This window comes from Accipiter gentilis, chromosome 8 (genome assembly GCF_929443795.1).
Source record: "Accipiter gentilis chromosome 8, bAccGen1.1, whole genome shotgun sequence".
Taxonomy (NCBI): domain Eukaryota; kingdom Metazoa; phylum Chordata; class Aves; order Accipitriformes; family Accipitridae; genus Astur; species Astur gentilis.
In genome coordinates this window covers 28,720,992-28,738,725 of record NC_064887.1, presented here as the reverse complement: position 1 = coordinate 28,738,725, position 17,734 = coordinate 28,720,992, and positions in this window count along the sequence as shown.

The window sequence follows — 17,734 nt, the reverse complement described above, 5'->3', positions numbered from 1 at the left end:
CTTCTCTCCGTGTCGTGAGTTGACCTTCAGCAGTTGCTAGATGCCCAACCAGCTGCTCTCTCAGTCCCCCTCTTCAAGAGGATGGGGGGAAAACTAGGGTGAAAAAAAACAGTGGGATGAGATAAGGACAGGGAGATCACTTGCATCACAGGCAAAACAGACAAGACTTGAGGAGTTAGTTTAATTTATTGCCTATTTAAAAAAAAAAAAAAAAGGTAGTGAGAAACAAAATAAAAAAATAAAACACTATCTTGGTCCCTACTCCCTTCAGGCTCAACTTCACTCCTTCACTCCCTACTCCTCTACCTCCTCCCCTCAACAAGCAGTGCAGGCAGGGGTGGGAAATGGGAGTTGTGATCAGTCGAAAACAGCTCCTCTCTGCAGCTCCTTCCTCCTCACACATTTCCCCTGCTCCAGTGTGGGTCCTTTCACAGGCTCCAGTGTGGAAATTTGCTTTGAGCATGGTCTTTCCACAGGCTGCAGGGACATTCCTGCTCCTGCACCTGCAGCACTGCCTTCTCCTCTCACCTTTGTGTTGCAGGGCTGTTTCTCATGCTTTTTCTCCTTACCCCTGTCTGTTCAGTATTTTGTCATTTCACTTCACAGAGGTGCCACCAGCGTTGCTGATGGACTCAGTTGTGGCTTCTGTGGCATCATTATAATACCATTTGGAACCAGCTGTGTCCGGCACAGACAGTTCCTGATCTCTCACAGAGAGCCCTGCACTCCCCTGATGTCAACACCTTGCTAAATACACACAATCCATCTTTACATTTCTTTCAGTATTTAAACCACAGCTAACTATTAAGTACAGTGCACTACCAAATCAATGAACTTGAACTGGCTAGTTCTCAAAAATGTTCTGATTTCGTATTTTGTTGTTATTCTTATTCTTGTTAGCTTTCCAAATGAAAATGGTTGTCACAGTTCATTTTCAGTATTTTAAGAAAAGAGGTCAAAATATAAATGTGTTTATTCAGAACGCATCACTTTACTCATATATACTTTTTCCTTTTTTTGCAGTTCCAAAATGTTTCTAGACTTTGATTTATTTTTTTTTTATCCTAGGAAAAATTCTGGCAACTCAAAAAGAAAAAAATTCTAAGAAGACACCAACTCTGACTCAGTTTTAACTATTTCCTCCTTGATTATTTTGAAATAATGACATAGTCAGCTACTATGTCTTGAAATACCTAATGATATAGACAATAAAAGTAAATAAAAATATTTTTATATACCCTAAACTGATCTCCCCAAACAGATTTTAACAACTTTCTAGGAGATGTATTGATTTGGCTTATATCCAATCTTTTATTTTAATTAACTTTATTTGCATGACAGTTTTAGACAGTCTCCAGATTTGGTCTGGGGTCCATTTTAGGTTTTTTGAACATCTAAGGAAAAATATTCTTGATGTACATACTCGTGAATAAGATGAAAAATTCATTCCACTTTAAACAAACGCCTGAACAACATTGCCAGATGGCCTTGAAAAGCAGTCAGTTCCCTAATAAGATAAAATACTTGTTGAAATAAATTAGAGTTAGTTGAAAAGCTACTTCTGGGCATATGCAGAGACTGAGTAGCACAATTTAAATGCAACATAAGGAACTTACTGTGAAAATTAAAATACTGTGCTTTATGGAATTTATGGATAAACTCGCAGATATTATTTAATGTTTTATGGAGGAGATAATATATTTTCAGTGAATATACAACTGAAAGAAGGTAGATTTAGTTTAGATATAAGGAAGAAATTCTTCACTCTGAGGGTAGTGAGGCACTGGAATACATTGCGCAGAGAAGTTGGGGATGCCCCCTCCCTGGCAGTGTTCAAGGCCAGGTTGGATGGGGCTTTGAGCAACCTGGTCTGGTGGAAGGTGTCCCTACCCATTGCAGGGGGTTTGGACCTAGATGATCTTTAAGGTCCCTTCCAACCCAAACCATCCTATGATTCTATGATATGATAATAATCACTTTTTTATTGGTTTTGTTTGTTTGTTCTGGAAGCATAAGTTATTCAGTATGATGATCTGGAAGCGTGAATTGTTCAGAATTATTCAACAGCTCGCAGTTAGACCTGACTTTTTAATCATAATGTAGAATCATAAATGCTATCTTTAGTATGACTGAGAATGTTTGGACAAGTTACAGGAGGACTGTGCAAAATGGTCACTGAAATGTATTGCTTTAGGTTTTGTAGGCTCATTATGATGTTACTTGTGTGGGTTTTTTTTCTTATGAAGAGCTTCTTGTTATTCTGATCTTCTTTAAAAAAATTCTGAATAACATGGAAGTACTTAATAAGTCTGGTTTTGTTTTGTTGGGGTTTTTTTATCAGAAGGGCTTGATTTCCTAACATTCTTATTTTCATAACATCTTCAGGCATTATTGATCTAAATGCATTAAGTAACTTAATTTTAATTCTAGTTTAGAAACCTAATTAAGCAACCTATGTTTCGTTTACTTAAAATTCATTGCAATATAAATATATAACATTTCTGTAAATATTAACAGGTAGTAAAGATTACTTGTCTTATTATTAAGGTTATATTTACCTACTACTGTTGGATTTTGGTGTTTGGGGTTTTTTTGTGTGTCCTTAGAATTTGGGGTTTCAGGACCTACAGTTTTTCCATTAAAAAAAAATAAATCATTACTGTTTACACAGATTTTAGATGTTGACAGGATTCTTACAAAAAAACTTAACTATTAGATTTTTTTAAAATTGGTTTAAGCATAAAAAAAGTACTAATCAACTTGAAAATGTTTGTCATTTTTTCAATAAGCTTTAATACTTGAAATGTATTTTGCTTTACTAAATCAGGTGTTGACATTCATTTTAACATATGCAACTATTTCTAAGCCCCCTAAAACTACTTGTAAAAAAAAGAAAAAAGTGGTATTCTAGTTAGATTGTTTTAAATGTGTTTGAACTTACTTTGAAGGTATTCAAAGCACTGTGCCCTGAATTCTGTGGTTGAAGATGGTCCATAAAACAGAACAGTTTTTCAAACCTATGAACATAAGAAGACACAATGTCAATTTGCATCCCATGCAAATCAATTCGCATTATGTTCCTTTTCCATTTAGATGGGAGTGCTCACTGTGACTACTTCTCAGTCAGAGGACCAGATCTGCCATCTAATACTTACATGTAACTGCTGTTGATGGTAATGGAAATTGTGGACGAGTCTCAGAGGACAGAGTTTGGCACAGAGAGCTAAGTAATGGAAAAGCTCTTTTACATTGTGCATAGAATTCTGAAAGATGATAAGCTTTTATCTTCAGAAAATCTGTATCCATAAGAGAAGGGATGAATAGTGTGAATGAAACAGTTTTGCCATGTGTCATGAATGAGTGGTTTGGGCTGCTTAAAGAATCACCATCAAGGGTATTAGCAAAAATTATTTAATAGGAGTTTTTAAAAGTGCAACTTTGCAAAGTTCGATGGTGAGATTCACTCTATTACTTAATACATGGATGAAGCGTACAAAGGAAAATCAAGTTAGACTCAAACTAGAATGATTTATACAGAGACTGAAGATGCAAAGGTCAAGGCAGACCCGCCCATTGAGTCATGAGTTTCAGAGAAGACCCCCTTGCTTTCTAAACTCCTGATGGATCTTAGGTGTGGCTGGATCTACTCCTAGTGCCAGATTTGGTCAATGGTTTATGTCTTAAGGGATTGTATGTGTGTAGCAGCAGTCTAAGTTTCATTCACAGTTTAAGGTGGATCACAAGATTTAGCAGCACTTAATCATTGACTAATTTAACATTTACAAAGTGATTCAATAGAAATTACTACAATCACAACAGTGACTTAATTATAGATTTGAAATGGCAATATTTATATTATACTTGCTATTGGATACCTAGGTCAATTCACACATGCACACACAGAGACACAAAGTTATATATATATATATAAACAAAGGTATACCTGTTAAAAATTCCCCTTGAGTTCAGTGAAATATTCACTTCAAATGTCTCAGCATTTCTCAGTGGGCAAGGGCTGAGCCTCAAGGAGTGAAGAGTTTCAGCCCAGGTCCCCTCCTCGGCTTTCAGTGACCATCCTCCAAACTTTGCAAACTGGAGAGTTCACATGCTCTGAGAGGCATCCCACTCAGAGGGAGATGCTGGTTGCAGCTCACTGCAGTCCAGGAGAGCTCAAAGGGCCTCACTTAGGACCGCTGTTTATAGGTTCACAAGGTGATTGGGTTTAGACATCAGCAAATTACTGGAACTGCAGTAACACTGGTACTGTTCCACTCAAGCTACTATCCAGGTAATGGATGTTCCAAGGCTGTCAGGGACATGACTAATTATTCCCGCTCTAGTTCCCCACCTCAGCCAGGCAAGAGGTGTTCTTGGTACAGTCAGTGTCACTCCCCACCATTGCCATGCAAGAGTTCCTGGTACGGTGAAGGGACGCTTAACCACCCAACTCATTACACAAAGGCCAAGGCCTAACAGGAATTCCTGAGACTGCAGAGCAGCCCAGGAGGCAGGGGAAATGCATCACTGCACCATGCTTCTTCTTCAAATTTCTTGGCAAAGAGATCATTCCTAGCAATGACAGTGTAACTCACTGTCATCCTCCTGCTGTGCTTTATAGCTCTGGAGTTGATCAGCAGCAAATATATTGGAATAAAACAATAGTTTTATTAGTAGTAACTCCCCAAATCCCACATAATCATTACCTACCAGCCTGGGACAACAGGTTTCATGGCCTCTACTAGGGACCAAGGCCTGTTGAAGAAATGAGCTTACAGATTTTGAGGTGACATAATTGTTTATTTATTCATAGAAGGAGTAAATGTGAGCCACAGCTCATGTTCAAACACCTTCAATTTTTAGAAATGCATAATCAAGACCCAGGTAACTCACTTGTGCTGTGTGTGAATATATGCACATGCTCAAATCATGTTCCAAGCACAGTTTTTCGTTTCTGAATATCTTCCATGTGAAAATGTTACTGATAGGTGTCATACATTTTGCTGAACAGACACGTTGTAATTGAATCTCTTTATGTTGCCTTAGTAATCAAATTTTATTTTAGTAGGGCAATGTAGAACTGGCTGACCTTATATCCCCCCCATTTTATTGTCATATGCCACATGCTCTACCAAAGAGTTTAAATAATACAGAGGATCAAAACTGCAGATCTAAAAATGGTTAATTTTTGCCATTTGATGGGCAACTCTAAAGAACAGTACTAGTTTCATGCAGATTGACTGGAAAAAAGTTGAGTGTCATGGGACTTAAAGCAGTGATGAGATTTGACATATCCATGAAATTAGTTAGCACCATAACAAAGAGACAGTGCCACTTATAAGGAATCTTATTTAGAAAGCAAATAGCACATTTACTTGTTTCTACAGAGAGCTGATAGGGTAAGAGAATGAACTGCAGTAACAAAACTTCAGACATATAGGCATACTGCTACCTTATTGTGTGGCTTACCTACAAGAATAAATAAAAGACAAGAGCTGAGAAAAGTCAACAAATTTGCTCAGCTTTTTTCTTGTTGCTATGAATGTAAAAGTGATGAAGAATTAAATGGATTCCAGAAGCAGAAGATCACTTGCTGAGATAATTATGCTAATGACAATATAGCAAGGCTTTCAATTATAAAATATCCTTTCTATATCTATCCTTCTTATTCTTGGATGAAACCTGGCAGATGTATGCTGCACTTTAAAGGACTTTTTTTACATAAAACTAGAATATTTTTCTGTAGTCTTTGTATTTAAAGATCTCAGTAAGATGAATTTACCACTCATATTTTTTCACACTACTATAGTATGGTTCAGTAAAGTTTCTTAGCACTAATGTAATGGGATTGAAAATACTGAAGCTTAATATTTAGCTATTCTCATTCACACTTAGTAATAGCTTGTACCACAAGTTTTCTCAGCAAAGTGAAAAGGCTATTTCTAGTATTTGGATATGTTCAATAGAAGTAATTTTTAACAAGGACACTGCAAGGATTTGAACTGATCTTTATTAAGGGCTGATGAAAAATCAAAGGCACAAAAGTGAAGGAACAAAAGTCTTTTCTTATGTCAGAGCTAGAATTCTGGAAAGACATCAGAATTATAAAATCTGTGGTGAAACGTTCTATGATTTGGATATCTAATATTTACCTGATTTAGATATCTATATTTACCTTGCTACATGTGTTAAAACTACAGCTTCTGTCATATTTTTCACTGCTACTAAATTTACCACCATCCAGTTAATCACTGGGAAAAGCATCTTGATCTGATGCTCTAAATAATTTTGAGACTTCTTATTTTTAACAAAGATGAATGGGGTAACTAATTGCAGTTCTAAATCAGTATTTTGGGGCCCTAGAAGGTGCTTTGTGTACCTGTGTATACTCATGTGACAATGACACGCATTGAGGAGAGAGCAGGGGATCTCATCTACCTTGGCTTTAACAAGAACTTGACACAGTCCCTATAGTATCTTTATATCCAAATTATTGAAAGGCAGATTGGATAAGTAGACTATAAAGAAAATTAGAAAATTGGCTGCACTGTTGAGCTCAAAGGGTTTTGATCAGTGGTACATAGTTCACAAAGTTCAGCTGGCAGCTGATTTCTAGTGAAGGTCACTTAGTGACCAATACTGGGGCCAATATTATATGTTATTTTTATTAATGACCCGGATAATGGAATGGAGAGCACTCAGTAAATTCAAGGTCAAACTGGGGCAGCTGTTCAACATGCTGGAGGGAAAAGATGCCATTTAGAAAGACGTAATAGGCACAAATTGCTTTAGGAGTAGTTTTGTCTAGATAAAAAGAACAATATTGGAAGAAGTTGCCCAGATATGTGGTGGATTGTCCCTCACTGGAAATAATCCAGACTTGGCTTTACAAGGCACTGCATAAACTAACCTAATGCCCTGCTTCCAACAGTTTAGACCAGATGATCTCCAAAGGTGCCTTCCAGCCTAGACATTTCTGAGATTCCATAATTTCTATTCAGAGGGACCTTTCTCAGACATTTACTGCGATAGTACAAGAAGCAACAGAAACAAGGGGCAACAAAACAAATTCTAGGCTACATATAAGAAAAAACATTTTCACCATGAGAGTGGTCAAAAACTGGAACAGGTTACCAAAAAAGGGATTCTTATCTTTAGAGATATTAAAGTCCTACTGGACCAAACCCTGAGCAAATTAACTAAGCTGACCCTGCCTTAAGTAGGTGGTTGGATAATTTCACATCCAAAGGACCCTTCCAACCTAAATTATTATACAATTCTGTGAAACCTTATAATCAGAAATTATACATAAAAATGGCCTATGACCTTGCACATAGTCCAGACAGCAGAGAAGTTCCCTGATATGGTGGGTAATGCCGTCTTATAAGAATTAACTGTTTCAGTAATTATAATATCCTCTTCCATGCAAAAAATATAAAATTGAGTATGAAGATAATCTATGGCAGCGAGTTTTCTATTTTTGTTTTTGAAGCAGGCAAGATTACCTAGTCCATTTAAGCTAGAAATTGGTAAACTCTCAGGGCACCAGGTAGACTATGATAAACAGTCCTGAAAATCTGCTGTGTCTTCCACTTAGCACAAAGGTAAGTTTAATTTACTTTATATATGTCATTCCATAAAGGAATTATAAACTAGATGGTAGAAGTTGATATGAAAGGGAGTGACAGATGTAAAGGTTTTCTAAGCATTTCTGGTATTCCAGAATAAGACATGAAAAATGAGGAGGGAGGCTTACTTGGTAGAAAGTTCTGACTAATAAAAAAATCTGGCTTTTTATTGGTAAACTGCAGTGTTTTATACAATCTAGAAATATTAACAAGTTCTTTTATGACTGAGATTAGAAAGGATACTGCTCTGTAGTAAATTGCTGCTACTTCCATCATGCCTTAGTGTTAGAGGCCATGTCATTGTAACACCAGTAAATAAATACTCTCTGCTTTCCTTTTCATCTTGATAAACTGGAGAATTTCCAAACAGAAAAAAAGGTTGTTTTGATTCAAAGATTAGTCTACATTTTAGAGTGAACTCCTGATATACTGGTTTTTCTTTTTTTGTATTTGAAAAAGGCACTCAGGATGATGAGATGGTTCCGAAGCAACTGCAAAAAAGGAACTCTTTATTGTCTCTTACAAAATACTTATATGTTACTAACACAGGAGTGCATATGTGGCTCACTGGGATGTTTGCCAGTCCTCAGAACAATTAAAGATAAAAACATTCCATTGTCCTGGTTTCAGCTGGGATGGAGTTGACTGTCTTCCTAGTAGCTGGTACAGTGCTATGGTTTGAGTTCAGCATGCGAAGAATGTTGATAACACACTGATGTTTTCAGTTGTTGCTCAGTAGTGTTTAGACTAAAGTCAAGGATTTTTCAGCTTCTCATGCCCAGCCAGGGCACAAGAAGTTAGCACAGGACTCAACCAAGGCACCTGACCCAAACTGGCCAACGGTGTATTCCATACCATGGGACGTCCCATCTAGTTTAGGAACTGGGAAGTGGGGGCAGGGAATCGCCGCTTGGGGACTGGCTGGGTGTTGGTCAGCAGGTGGTGAGCAATTGCCCTGCGCATCATTTGTACATTCCAATCCTTTTATTACTACTGTTATCATTTTATTAGTGTTATCATTATCATTATTAGTTTCTTCTTTTCTGTTCTATTAAACCATTCTTATCTCAACCCATGGGTTTTACCTTTTTTTTTCCCCAGTTTCCTCCCCCATCCCACTGGATGGGGGGAAGTGACTGAGCGGCTGTGTGGTGCTTAGTTGCTGGCTGGGGTTAAACCATGACACCATACACATACTCGTGACTGTCTTCAGCCACATCTTCCCAGACATACACCAGGCCATCCTCCAGCCTGAGCCTGTAAAACTAGTTCTTCAAAAGCTTGGCAAACATGCAGCACAACAAATTCTAACATTCACTCTGGAAAACAAATGCCTGGTGTTCTGAGCTGCTCCCACAGTATTTATGTCCCTAACAAACTACCTCACTGATATTCAATGCTAGGTTTCTTGTAAATCAAGGGATAGGATCATGTTGCCAACCTGACTGAGTTCCTGTGATGAATACCTGCTGGACTGTCTGCACTAGTATTTGAATCCCTCCTTCTCTTAAGTTTGGTGGAGTTGGGCAGCATCTAAGCTGTGTTGTCATCTGTGGACTGGCAGTCAATCTAAAAATAATTGTTTTTCTTACTCTAAGATGTTTCCATTTGAATGGGTTCTTAAGTGTTACCTGATGTTCTCTTCCTCTTAGTGAGCATCTGAGGTCTCTCTTGAACTGCTAAGGAACTCCAGTTAGACATAAAGCCTGGGAGGGCTTTGTGAAGGTGCAATACATCTCACAGTCAAAATAATAAATCAGTAAATTCAGCTATCAAACTGCATTTTATTGATATATATATATGCATGTTTCTGTTACAGCTAATGTAGACACGGCAATATTAAATTGTTCTCTCTGTGCATTTGATAAGAGAACATCCTATTTTTCTGACCACAGAAAGGTAAGTATTGGACAAAAAGCTTCATTTGCACAGGCTTTTTACCTAGGAGTCCTCTGGCCGCACCTATCACATGTGGACCAGTGTTATTCCAAGATGGTGAATGAGATTTTTTCTGCATATAGATCCAGTTGCAAAATAAGACATAGCTTAAATGGTGCCTTAAAGACACACAGTAGTTAACTGGATTAGGTGACAATACCTCCAGCGTACTCCAGCATACAGGTACCTAAGCTTGTTCCAAATCATACTGCTCATGCATTTAAAATCTGCATGGAGTATCATAGATCAGGAAAAAACTAGTGGAATAGGAAGGATATTTTAATCTCAATTCATTCATGTATGATTCCCTGAGATTTGCATTATAGAATACTTATATATCATATTGAAATGCTATTGAGCTAACTATGTGATTGATACTTATACTGGGTCATTTGGAGTTCAGAATAACAGCATTGTAGTTATTTATTTGGCAAAATGAACCTTAAATATTTTAAATCCATTGCTATTCAGTATGGTGAGGTTTATGTTTATAAATATAAATGTTAAAGCTGAAGATTGCAAAGATTTTCTTTGCTTTTGATCCACAGAGCCATTGATGATACAGAACAAAAAGAACATAGAATAATGCATTGCTTAACAGCTGAATTGTTGCTTATTAATAAAGGTACTATCTGTGTAATTTGTTTTTTGAGCTACTGGTAATTGCTCTTTCTATGAACTGCACTGAGTAAAGTGTGATTTATGAAGGAGGGAATTTAACAAAGAAATAAATGCTTTCAAATTTTCCAGGGCTTTTATATAATTTCCTACTTTTCACAAGCATATAATGATAATGCCAATCCCTTGTGAGGCATATTTTTACATTTGATAAAGTTTAAGTAGTAACATAATGAATAGATTACTCATAATAGTAATGAAATATTTTATGTTTATTAAGCCACCCTTGGAGGATAATCAGTGGTGGTAAGATTTTTTTTCTATACATATCTGATGTAAGTACTAGCAATTTATCTGTTTGCTAATAATCACTTGTTGCGACTAGCTGATAATATTTTCTAGAGGGAAGCAAAGCAGTGAATGGTAACTTTACTAGCCCTGCTGCTTGCAGGCAATGTACCAATGAAAAAATTTGCAAGAAGCTACCATCTGATAGTTCGGATAAGGTTTTGGCTTTTTGGTTTTGCTTTTTAGGGTTTCATATTTTTTGGTTTTGTTGTGTCAGGCTTTTTTATTTGCTTGTTTGAAAAGAAAAAGAAAGCCTGAAAGAGCTTTGGAAGATTACTTTTTTTCAGAGTAACTAATAAGGCTGTATTCATACATTCAGTTGAGCAGATGTCCTTCTGATTCCATATCCAGGTTTTCTTTGTGATTAAAAAAAGTCCATTATTTATTTCTGCTTCATGTCTTCTCTCCATCTTAGCCTAATCCAGTACTTCTACTGGATGGTCTTATTATGAAAATAGTTTTTAGGCAATGAATGACAAGATCTATTATACCACTAGTTAATATTGTGCTTCTGATTCTAGGTCCAGAAAGCTTTGTGCATGTGTCTGCATGGGCTAAGTGTGTACTTAGATTTACATGGTCATGTCAAAATATGGTGGATTGACCTTGGCCAGCTGCCAGACACTCACCCAGACATTCTCTCGCTCTCCCTCCTCAAGAGGACAACGGAAGAACATAAAATGAAAAAACTCATGTGTTGATACAAAGACAGAGAGATCATTTATGAATAACCATCACTGGCAAAATAAACTCAACTTGGAAAAAGTTTATTTAATTTATTGGCAATTCAAAAGTAAAAAAAGGATGATGAGAAAGAAAAACTAAACTTAAAATACCCTCACCCCTTTTCCAGATTCAGCTTTATTCCTTCATTCCCCACTCCTCTACCTCCCCAACAGTCAGGAGCACAGGGGGATTGGGAATAGGAGGGTTATGGTCTGTACACAGCACTCCTACCTCTTCACACTTTTCCCCTGCTCCAGTGTGGGTCCTTCCACAGGCTGCAATGTGGATACCTGCTCCACCATGGTCTCTCCACTGGCTGCAGGGTAGTATCTGCTCTGGCACCTGGAGCACTTCTTCGTCCTCCTTCTCCACGACCTTGGTGTTGCAGGACTGTTTCTCATACTTCTTCTCCTCAGCCCTCACTGTCTGTGTGGCATTTTGCCCTTTCTTAAATAGATTTTCACAGAGGTGCCATCAGCGTCACTGACAAGCTCAGCTGTGGCTACGGTGGGGCCATTGTGGAGCTGGCTGGGACTTGCTGGGACCATCATGGTGCAGCCCCTGGTCTTTCCTCACAGACGCCTCCCTGCAGCCCCCCCTTCAAAAGTTGCCACTGATACCCAATACACCAACTCATGTACTAGTGGGTTTTTTTCTACTTTTCATTTTAACAGGAACCCTTGGATCAGATCTTTTATTGCTCTTGTTGGTAGCAGAAAAATTAGGAATTTTGCAATATTATCAGCCTATGAACTTATTTTTCCTAATCACCTTTGTACAGAATAGTTGCAGGCAATACATTCACAGTTCTAGGCCCCAGCAGTACAGATACTTATAATAACTTGTCTGTTCCTGGTTATTGGCCTGAGGCTTTCAGAGCTCAGGTTTTTCCCTATAATAAAAACTATAAAGTAATACTTTGTCTACCTAGTGCATGAATTTAGTTTCATTTCTGCATACTTATTATTACTCATAAAAATCATGGTCACAAGATTGTTCATATCTGAAATATGTAAATAAAGAGTATGTCATGGTTTAACCTCAGCCAGCAACTAAGCACCACGCAGCCGCTCACTCACTCCCCCCCATCCAGTGGGATGGGGGAGAAAATCAGGAAAATAAGTATACCCATGGGTTGAGATAAGAACGGTTTAATAGAACAGAAAAGAAGAAACTAATAACGATAATGATAACACTAATAAAATGATAACAGCAATAATAAAAGGATTGGATTGTACAAATGATGTGCAGGTCAATTGCTCACCACCCACCGACCAACACCCAGCCAGTCCCTGAGCGGCGATCCCCCCCCCCCCTTCCCCCCCCAGTTCCTATACTAGATGGGACGTCCCATGGTGTGGAATACACCGTTGGCCAGTTTGGGTCAGCTGTGCTGGCTGTGTCCTGTGCCAACTTCTTGTGCCCCTCCAGCTTTCTCGCTGGCTGGGCATGAGAAGCCGAAAAATCCTTGACTTTAGACCAAACACTACTGAGCAACAACTGAAAACATCAGTGTGTTATCAACATCCTTCTCATACTGAACTCAAACCATAGCACTGTACCAGCTACTAGGAAGACAGTTAACTCTATCCCAGCTGAAACCAGGACAGAGTAATATTTGTTAAAGATCTCAGTGGCTCTTTATTTTTACGTCCAGCACCCTCTCATCCTCTCCTTCCCAGCTGATTGTGAACTCAGTTATTATACTGAGCAGCAGCAAAAAGCAATAAGCAGACTTCCAGACTTGTAAAATAATTAGATCCAAGCATTTGTTTCCAAATAGTTTCAAAACATAATGCAATCAGGCAATTTAACAGCGCATGTTAAACAGAAAGCATAGCAAAATCATAGTAGAGATTGTTAGCTTACTAAAAAAGAGTAAGTCAAATACATAAATCTCTGTTGTACTATTACCATGAGAATAACTGGTACTAAATAAAGCAAAGGCATTTCTGTTGCTCCATCAGCTTCCCAGGGATGGAGGTGAGAATGACCAGCCTCTAGAAGACTGCATCCTCCTTTGTGAGCTTCCTGAAGATAGAATTGACATTTGCTTTCTTGCATTGAAAGAAATGGACATACAGTGAAGTATTATGCTGAAGATATGAGCAGAAATCCCATCTTGAAGTTTATGGTTTTCTCTTACAAAACAGGTGATGATAGGTTTCCACTTGCCCTACTATAGATTTAGAGGAGTGTGATTAATTTTTTTAAAAAAAAACACTCTTGTTTTATCTGTATGCATGTAAATGCAGAGTTTGGTGCTAGTGTTTTTGTTGTTGCTGCTGCCACTGTTGGGTCTTTCATACTATATAGTTTCAAAAGGTGATTATGAATTGCAGTACTACATTTGTGAGCAATTTTTAGCATTTACGGTTAATTAACCAAGCAGTGTGCTATCCGGACTTTATAGTAACACACACACACACCCCCCCCCAACTCTGACTGTAAAAATCCTATCCCATTGAGACAAAAAAAGTTACTACTACCTCAGGAAAGAAAGGTCTTCCATTTTTCTGTACTTTCTCCAGTCTCATCCACATTCCACGTCAGTAGCCACAGAGAGGAAATACGATTACAATGTGTCAATATATGCACATATGTTCTGTGTAAACACATAGAGCATTTATAAGAACTACATAGGTACATTACATGAATGTACTCATATTTTTGGTATAATACACTCTTTTTATTTTAAAGAGATATTAGTGCAACTGCATGCTATGTTCAGTATTATTACTATTATGTTTACTAATCTGTGACATTTAGTTACTATATTTGGTTAGGTCTCAAAATCAGCTAAGTCTCAAAACAATTATCATCCTTGCAAGCATATCCAAACCCTGAGAATTACAAATGACTAATGAAATCCTCAGAAACTCAGAAATATGAAGATTAAAGTGATGCAAATTTCACACAGTAGTATTGAAAACATACTTCGTATGTAAACAAGAGAAACTCTGGACAGTTTTAGCCTCAAAGTTATTTCACAGTAGAGACATTGCATACCGACAAATTTGTTGTAAAGCACAAGTATCTCAAAAGAGGTTTTCCAAGGAACACTACATCTGTCAGGTTGTTCTGGTGTTTTTACGTACTGAAACCCAGACATATTCTGCCACCTTGGCTCTATGAACACAAACATGCCTTTAGACTCTCAAATTCATACTCAGGTTTTTTTCAAAACAAAATAAACAGCAATGTGAATGTTCGTATAACATAAACTATCCACATAGAAACTCTTCCATGCTAGCAACAAATTCTGTTCTTAGTTCATGCCATAGTAGTATATTAAGCCATCCAATGGAAAAAAAAAAAAATCCACTGTTTTTATAGTCCATTAGTTTTCCCAACCAGCCCAGACAATATGATCTGAGACCATTTTTATGAAAATCATCCTTCCTTCCTCTGATTCCCTGTTACTGGCCTTGGATTCTTATTTGGATTGTGATCTTTACTGATGAACAGATGTGAGAGAACACTCCTTGCCCCAGCTGAACACTTAAAAAAGTCTAGGAGGGCAAGAAGTTCCCCTCATCAAATCATCTCAAATCAAGTTATATGTCTTGTAGTGACAAATTAATAATTAGCTACTGATTATTGTCACAGACTTTAAATTATTATTATCACAGAGTTCTTTAAAGACTGAAACATTAAAGGTTCATCTGCAGAAACACGAAATTCTGAAAACAAAATAACCCTTATATTTTTAGATCTTAACTTAAATAGGTAAGAACAAAATAGATATAAGGAGACTTACTAAAGAAATCAGAAAAATTTTGGAAAAAGAATTCTGGAAAATAAACTGGTAGTTTAGGTTATGTAACTAACATTAGACTCTCTCCTGGCTCTAACTTCCCTGTTAACATAGAATAGTTTGGGTTTTTCTGTTCAAAACTGGATTGCAACTATTTTTATATCCACTAAACAGGAGAAGCAGTTTCAGGATTCTAGTTTCAAGGCAGAGTCAAAGTGATGGGACACAATTTTTAAACAACTTAAAGGTGCAAAATATATGTGTTAAATTTTCTGTAAAGACCTGGTTGACAACTACTTCAACTTTTTGGCTTGAGTTTGATGAAAGTCTTTGGCATTGGAATTGCATGCAATGTTTGCAGGACTGAGTCCTGGTTATCCAGAAGTAAAGCACCTAAGTAAACCTGGAAGGTTTTCAAGACCAGTTTACCTATCCTTGTGGAAACTGGTCTGACCTCATTGCTGAAGCTGCTTTGAGCCAGAGTTTGGACTAGATAACTCCTGAGGTCCCATCCAACATGAATTATTCTATGATCCTGCAATTATTATTCATATCAGTTTATGTTAGACTGCTTTGCTCATGTTCTCTGACTTAAAAGGTTACAAAGACCTGTTTCCTGCAGTCCTGTTATGTGTCATCCATAAATCAATAAATTGCTTGAAATTTGATTTGGTTAAACTCTGAGAACTGAATAATTTTTCCTTGCCATAGACTGTAACTTGAAAATACTTAACAAAATTATTGATAATTTTCTAGTATGACTCACATTCAGATCACTTGGCCAGTATCCATATTATAAACCATGGCATCCTTGTTAGGGCTCTGCCAAGTTCCCCTGTCTTGTGTGAGCTGAGCTGCATGTAATGAATAACTGGATCATCCACTTGCTGGTGAGGTGATAAAAAAAGCATGGAGAAAGACAAGAAAAGTCTTGATATATTTTGAATATTGGAATTGACACTTCACAAGAAGTTAGGGTTTAGTTATCTGATTGGATGTCTTTCTGAAATTTTAAATGCCTTTTGCCATCTGATCTATGGATTGGTCATTTCCAAACTTTCTAGATTTACTCTTGCTGCCTGCCTCTCCCTAAACCCAGAATATTTTATGTATTGTTACAGGAGATGTAAGTTCTACTTCAGTTCTGTAAACCTGAGAAAATAAAGGCTCTTGTGTATGATATTTCATGTTGACTTCTCCCATTTTGTTTTGAAAGAGAATAAACAAAGAGGAAGAAACACCATCTGCTGAGTACAGGAATGGAAACAATCTTGACTGATTGTTTTCCTGAATAAAACATGTAACTCCCAAAGGTAACATGAAAGTGGGAAATGCTTACTCTGTTAATTAGCAAGGTCTATTTAATCTCATACTTCCATTAGTATGCCAGAATAAGATTATGATACTACACTTCGGTGAGTATGCTATTTTAAGGCACATCTCTTGATAGAGCTTACCATATATATTTGACATGAATTTTCCTTTTACATAAATGGGAATGTCTCTCTCTTTCTCTCTCATATTCTAGAAATAGAGGATATATAAGAAACTACAAATTTTAAATTTTAAAGAAGTAATTTTCCCCATATTTTCAAAACTTGAAGTATTTCAATGGCTTGTATGAATTTGTCTTATCATCATAATTTGAAATTAAATTTTAATGTGAACTCTAAGATGAGAATAAACATAAGGTGATTTATTACATACATTCTAAACTAACTTTTCTGAGATTTATATTGACATATTCATTAATCATGACTTCAGGATGACACTGCAGTAAATTTGAATAATTCAAATACAAAATACATTAAAATTCACTACCTTTGGTGTTTAATACTCTCAGCTCTAGTTGTCTTGTATTCAGCTTTTATTTTTTGAAACAATATCAAAACAATGTTGTGCTATGCTATCTTAAATGATTCATCTGTGAAGACTGAATCACGGACTCAGCACTAAATATCTGCTTAAGTAAGTAACCCATTTCAAAGATATTTAGGTAGATCGTAAATAATAATAAGGGAAGAGGAAAAATATTCAGAAAAATATCTAAGCATCATAACTGTAAAAAATCTCTTGACAGCACACTTTCTGAAAACATTTTTGACAATTCCATTTTTAGATGCAGAATTTCTTTTAAAAAAATATTATTGTACATGTCTTTCCTTGGAAGTGGAACTAGAGGGGAGAAAAATTAATCTACTAATTTTTTTTCAGAATATTAAGAAAAGTTTGTATTCAGTTTCCATATGGGAAAAGACTGACAGCTATTTTGTTCTTAGAGGCAACATTTTAGTCAGACTTTCACCTGGAGTACACCAGCATATGTTGATGTCAATGAAGTTACATAAATTCTTCTCCACTATCTAAATACTTAAAAAGACAAAGAAATCTGCACGTTTTTATTCAGGGTTTCTGAATATGATAAAATATAGACATAGTGCAGAGGGCATTCTAAGTAACACTTTGCAGACTAAATATATGTGCATATCACAAAAAAATTTTAGGCTGAGCTTCAATATTCTAATAAGTTGATGGGGGTTTTTTTCTCCAGTTTTCACATCAGTGACTTTCTGCATAATTGAGATATTGAAATGCATTTAGGAAAGGCACAAAGAGTCATGATAATTTTATTCTGTCAAGGCTAAAGAAATCCTGACTGAGCTCTTCTGAATGAATTGGAAAACAGCTCACTGAAACACTACTTCTGTGCTTGAGTACTTCC